General features: G+C 40.5%; 1 pseudogene; it reads left to right on the forward strand.

Annotated features, from left to right (window-relative positions):
- Window positions 1-312: 312 nt before the first annotated feature.
- On the forward strand, window positions 313-431 carry LOC127018742 (uncharacterized; annotated as a pseudogene).
- The last annotated feature ends 6,445 nt before the right edge of the window (window positions 432-6,876 follow it).

Consider the following 6,876-nt stretch of genomic DNA (forward strand, 5'->3'; position numbering starts at 1 on the left):
GTCCTGGTTTCGGCTGGGATAGAGTTAATTTTCTTCCTGCTAACTGGTACAGTGTATTTTGGATGTAGTGTGAGAATAAGGTTGATGATAACACACTGATGTTTTAGTTGTTGCTAAGTAGCAACATTCCATACCATAGAACGTCATGCTCAGTATATAAACTGGGGTGAGTTGGCCGGGAGGGGCAGATCGCTGCTCGGGCATCAGTCAGCGGGTGGTGAGCAATCTCATTGTGCATCACCGTTTTTTTTCCCTTGGGTTTGGGGTTTTTGGTTTGTTTTTTTTTGAGATAAGAACAATTTAATAACTAAAGTAAAATAAAATGCCACCCTGACAATGCCCAATCTCATCTGATCTCGGAAGCTAAGCAGGGTCAGGCCCAGTTAGTACCTGGATGGGAGACCGCCTGGGAATACTGGGTGCTGTAGACTTCTTTATTGCTCACTACTCGCTGATGGTATGGAATATCCCTTTGGCTAGTTGGGGTCAGCTGTCCTGGCTGTGCTCCCTCCCAGCTTCTTGTGCACCTCCTCGCTGGCAGAGCATGGGAAACTGAAAAATCCTTAACTTAGGATAAGCGCTACTTAGCAACAACTAAAACATCAGTGTGTGATCAACATTATTCTCCCACTAAATCCAAAACACAGCACTGTACCAGCTACTAAGAAGAAAATTAACTCTATCCCAGCTGAAACCAGGACACTCTCTAAGGACATATGCTTGGTCAAGCACAGATTGACTAGGAAATTTGCAATCTTTGTCAAAAGCTCTGCAATAAGATTCTTACAAAAGAGGTGGTAACTGATGTAATGTCCACTTTGTTTCTTTTTTCTTTCCTATTGAAAGAAAATACTGACGTGAATAGATGGCTTATGCTAAGACAGAGCAAAGAAACGTGTGTGACTAAGTCACATTCCTGAACTTAAAATGAAGCGAGCATCAGGATGAGATTTACCACGCTACTTGTGTGTTGCTCTAACGCAGTGGCATGACCATTCTCACGAGTTGACCAAAGTAATGAAAAGGTCATGGGTATCATTTCTTAATTCATATGGAAACCACTGTAAACATCTCAGGCTATGCAATGTTGGCCTGCACAGGGGGATTTGGCTTAGCTGGGAACATGCCCTGCAGCCACCGAAGAGGCTGTGCGGAGCACATCTGCTTTGCGTGTCCATGGGATGAGCTCACAGACACGGCTGCACGCTAAGCTCGCTGCAAGCCAGGGGCTTCTCCCGGTCCAGGATACAAAATGTTGCTTAGAGTGTGACAGTAGAGAAACTCAACGCAGGTGATCTGCACGTGAACATTTGTTACTAAAATGTGCAGAGATGAAGGCACCCATTGCACACAACATACTTTGGCGCAGCTGTGCCGAGGGTGTTCTTCTGCTCTGAGGACACGTCAGAAGACAGCTGTAGGGGCTGTGTCCGCCTGTGCTTTCACAACCTAGGCAACCTTCTTGATGCCTTCATGTTTCATGTGGCAAATTTATTTGCTATTTGGCACATCACCACTCTTTGAAAAACAGTAAAAACACATGTATGATTTCTTTATAATCACTTGCTCTCTGCTTTCTTAGATACTAAGCCAGACAATGGCTTTCTATAGTGTCCTTTTATTATGAGTCTTCAGTGTAGTCACATTTTTCATCATCTGTTGGGGTTTTTCAGCTACTCCTCCTGACCCAATGCCTGGAAATTCAAGAAACCATGAAATATGCTTGATTCTCCTAAGAAGCTTCAAATACTTCTCCAGATTCCCAGCAAATCAGGCAATGATTATTATACAATTTTCACAAATCATAAAATATTCCAGAAAAGCTCCCTTTCTTAATATATTCATGATTTAAGAGAATCAATTATCACTGCCAAGTCTTATTTTAGGGCTGCAGCTTTAACAGACTGAGAGCACTGTGATTTCATTAATAATCAATAAAAGAGGCAATAGAAGCCTCCCCTTTAAGTATTCTATTCACCGTGAAGGAATCTTTTAGTTTAAGGCAAAAATGTAATGCAGATAGATGATGACAACATCACTGGAAAGATCTTCAGGCATTTACATATTTTTCTGATTCCAAAACCCATTAGAGAAGTCAGGCACATTTTGCACTCACTTTTGAGCATTGTGAACACCATGAATTTAATAATAAAAACGGTTCCAAGTCACTGCTAGCATAGTGCTAAATGCAACCTGTATTTCTCATAGGTTTTTTCCTACGTGACAATCTCGACAAGTCTAGACAGACTTCTTCTCCCACATGTTCACTGAATTCTTCCTGTTTTGCTACTGAAAAATTCCAGCAGCCACCACAGTGAAACAATGCAGCCAAAACCGAACACAAAACTACGCTACAAACCTTCAGTGGCCAGTTGTGGGGAAATATCTTTTTCTACAAAAACTGTATCGATAACTTGAGCATCTTGCTTTTATATATCCAAGTAAAAAATTCATATTCCCTGATGGTATCAGGGAATGGCTTGCAGCTGAATAGATACTGCTAACGTTTCCCTGCTAATATTATGGTAGTAGCATTGTAATAGCTGTGATGGTCTGACAATATAAGAGAAACAAGGTTTTCAGGGGGAGAGGTAATACCTTTTATTAAACTAGTTGACATAGCTGGAAGAACGACAACTCTGTGCCCCTGGTAAAAGTTTTGTGTCTGAAAATATCTGTTGTTTGGGTTTTTTTCATCTACTGAGAGCGATTGGTCTTTTTCCTACAACCACTTATAATTAATTCACACCAGCTAATCCAGGGAAACCTCTAACCCTCACTATCTCTGGCACTGCCACAGACAGACAATACAATTTAATCTCACTCTAAAGCGGGCAAAAATTGTCCAAAAAAGATGGGGAGGAAAAGAGGACTGCAGTTTTCTGTCCTGGTTTACCTACCTATGGAGGTAGGTGACACGTAAAGAATAAACCATACCATAAGAGATGCTGAAAAAAACCCAAGGAAGGTGATGCACTGTGCAATCTCTGTGTCGATGCGCAGACCCAGGCTGAGCTAGATGCAGTCAGGGCTTTGCACAGAGGAACCATCGACATCTCCTGGCCCCTTGCACCAGCCTTGTCCCTAGCAAACAGCGGGGAGCAGGGCTGGCGTGGGGCCGTGAGCCGGGGAGCCAATCACCCTGGCTCAGCTCCTGCAAAAATAAAGCCAGGACAAGGAGGGGGTAACACCACTTGAACCAACAAAGCCTCCTCTAAAGGAGAGGTCAATATAGAAAAAGACTAAGGGATTGCCTTAGTTGTCAAAAATGCCATCTTTTAATGAAAATGGCAAGCACAAAGTCACTTATTTTTCATGTATTACATGGCAACTCTTGTCTTGCAGTCAGGTATCACAGACGTGCTTTCAGTGCTGGGGTTTTAATGAGGTGCTTGATCCTTATGTAAAATCAGCACCACAGCCCTTATCCAGCAAGAACTAACAAGGAACTATAAATGGCCCAATTACCAGGCTGAAATGTCACTCACACATTTGTTATTTCCCACACCAACAAGGAAAAATAACACAGAGACACAGTAGCTGAAGGCAAATTGCAATTACTGTCGATTGAACTAGAACTTGTGAAGCTCTTCATGTAATTCAAAGCTTTAAAATTTAACGTGAACTATATTTAGTTTCAAACATCAGTTGGGTTCATTGATATTTTGTTTTAGGTTTGCCAAAAGTCACAATATCCTTATTAATAATATTAGCAGCTCTAAGTGTTGCCTACATGATACTATATTGAGTTCTTAACTCTTTAGAGAAGTTACTTTGGGAGTAGCAGCACTCGGGATGGAAGATTTCTGTGACACGTGGTCCTGGAGGTCAGACGCTCTTCCTCCAAGTCACCACCACTTCAGTGTAAGGCATGATACTTGAAGAAGGGATTTTGCATGTCTGTCTTTTAACTGAATTTTTCATCTCAAATCTTAATCATTCTGTTCCTAAATCATATGCTGGGAATCTTTGAAAAACAGATGCTAATCCCATCTAATTTAGAAGTTTATATTATCAGTACTGTCATACTGGAGCGCCTAAATAAAACCACCTTCCCTGGAAGAAAAAGAGGCCTTCTCGTAGTATCATCATCTTTGATATTATAATAGCATTATAATAATATGAGCTACACCAGATAGTGGGAGTGCCATGGCCATGGCACGGCACCACTCATCTCCTCCCAACTTTCCCCGTTTCTCAAACACATCAGCTAATCCAAGCAGAGCTCTGAAATAAAGCTTTTCCACTTCTAGATAGCACAGGTAATTCCCAGTGAGTAGACATAATCTAAATCCCTCACTGTTTTCAGAAAAATAAGGTTGTTTTTTCTCTTTTCTTTTCCATGAACTATGTTATTACTGTTAGATACCTGGATACATATCAATAGGAGATGACATGATCTCCTATAAAGCACTTTGGATGTAAAGATGAAACAAAGCTATGCACTGAACGTCTCATTTCTGAAGCGCTCAGGGAAGCCACAGGATGTGTTTAGATACCAGCACTGTCAAGTTTAAAAAGTCTGCTAAGAGAAAGAGAAGAGTGCTTGTATTCTCCCTCTTACTGCGAGCTGTCAGTAAATTCGCTAATTGGGGCTGTGAAATTGCTCATTGCTGGTGTTACCTGAAAGGCAAGCAAGAGATAGGGACAAGGACAGGAGCGGATCAGGCGCTGAAATGGAGGATGCTGTTTCGTGATTCACTCGATTCTAGATAGATCTTATACAGGTGTAGATCAAATGTTTGCGATATATTTCTGTTGATTTCCAGCCAAGAAATATCAAGCAGATTTTAACACACGTGCTTAAATTTGCTTGCAAAAGCATGCTTACATTGCACTTTACATAAAAACTAATTATAGTAATATGTGTTGCTGAACGCAGAGAGCTATAAGCACAGGAAAGAATAAACATGTCTTATCTTCTCACCTTTGTGAGTGATAATACTTCAGGCTTTTAACAGTGAAATAACATTTTTTACCTTTGGCATAGCTTGTTCATTCATTGGATTTGGTATAATGAAGGGAGACAGCCTAATTTTTAGTAACTTTTGGTAAATCTCACTTTACCACCCATCTTCTAGAAAATATTGAAGTCTTTTAAAGACAGACCACGTTATGGACTTTTTTGACTCCAAAGTGCATTATTGCCGAATTAAAATTTGGGGCGGGGGGGAAGCTATTGGGAAAAAAAGCCTGGTTTTCATCAAGACTATATATAGCATGAGAATTTTTCATGAGAATATTGCTATAAAATATCAACAACTTTAACACAATAAAAAAATTGCTCCTGAATTTTTGCTGTTAGTATTTAAAACACAAGGAGCTTCTTATTGCCATTTAGTAGGTCTTTCCTTTTTCTCTTACGGTTTTACTTTTGTTCTGTTTTGTTTTGGTGGCTGGCTTTTTGGAGGTTTTTCAGGTGGTTGGGAGGGGATTTGTTGGTTTGGGGTTTTTCTTTTGCATTGCAACCGTTAGGATGGAAGATCAAGATAAATTACATTTTCTACCCATCATTTTTCTCCTGGAGTATCCTTTGCATCAGCATTTCCCTCAAGCTAAACTCATGCTTCACCATTTTTTTAAGCACAACAAGCAATCTCTTGGTTGCCATCTCATAGCAGAGTCAATCCAGCTTGCAGGAGAGGATATTACATTATGCTTTCCACCCTGCACACATCACTCCCTTGAAAGTATATGCTCCTTTCTGCTGTTTAATAAAGGAAGCTTTGGCCTTTGGATCAAATGTCACTTGCAATACCCGTTGGAACAGTAGTGTACATTATGGATTTGCTGCAAAATCCACTATATTACGGAAATTTTCCTTAGGAATGCAGTGGTCAGTGGTTCCAGGAAAAAAGCAATAAACCACAGACAGACACACAGACAACCACTGGAGTGGACAAAGCTACTTCACTTTATTACTTTTTAAATATCACCTGAATGAAGGTGCCTGGTTTTGGCTTGGGACGACTGGACACTGAGATCAGGCCAGACTCAACAGCTTCTTTCCTCTGTCATGTAATGTATTGGCAAAGGAAAGCTACAGCCAAACACTAATCCTGGCAGCACATGTTGCATGAACATCTGCTGTAAGTAACTGCTATAATTTACTCTCCTGATCCATCATGCAGTCAGGGCAGCAAGCCACCCCTCTCCTCCACTCCTCCTTCCCATGAAGCAAAGAGGTAGGGGTGTACAGCTACCAAGGCTGTAAGTACAGCACAACAAAATTTCTTCTCTCCTCTGGTTTTGGGGTTTGTTGGGGTCTTTTTAATATAAAGATTATTAGAAGTTTTGCCCATCAGTCTGGGCTGTGTAAGCTTACACAGAAACTTAAGTTATAAGCAAATGAGCAACAGTGTTTAAAATACGTCCCTACCTGAAGTCAAACAAGAACTTAATCCCTTTGCAGGAATGGTCCCTACATTACAGCCTTACTTGTAGATTGAATTTGCCACAGGACAAGAATTTTCAAAGGGAGTAGATAATCCTATGGACATCCAAGGTATCCAGAGACATAATTAGTAGCTCCAAAGAAGCTGGAAGGAAATTTTAACATTTATATTTCAGATATTAGTGGGCTGGATTGTATTTTGTATCCTTGTATCCTGAGTTTAGGGAAAGAGCTTCCTTAGTTTTTTTCAGGCATCTCTCTGCTGACAGAGACAGATTACTGAAATATATGGTCTTTAGGTCTCATTCAGTTCCTAATCACTAGATCCTGTGATGCAGTAAGCTAACATTTTTCTCTCCAAGCACATTACAATTTGTAGGCGAACTCACTAACATTTTCTAAGCTTGTTTAATATTTCTAGTGTGGTTATCAGTCAGCTTATAAAATGTTTACCTTTACAGTGATTTTCCTGTTCCTCTCGG

The sequence above is a fragment of the Gymnogyps californianus genome, chromosome 7, assembly GCF_018139145.2.
Source record: "Gymnogyps californianus isolate 813 chromosome 7, ASM1813914v2, whole genome shotgun sequence".
NCBI classification, from domain to species: Eukaryota; Metazoa; Chordata; class Aves; order Accipitriformes; family Cathartidae; genus Gymnogyps; species Gymnogyps californianus.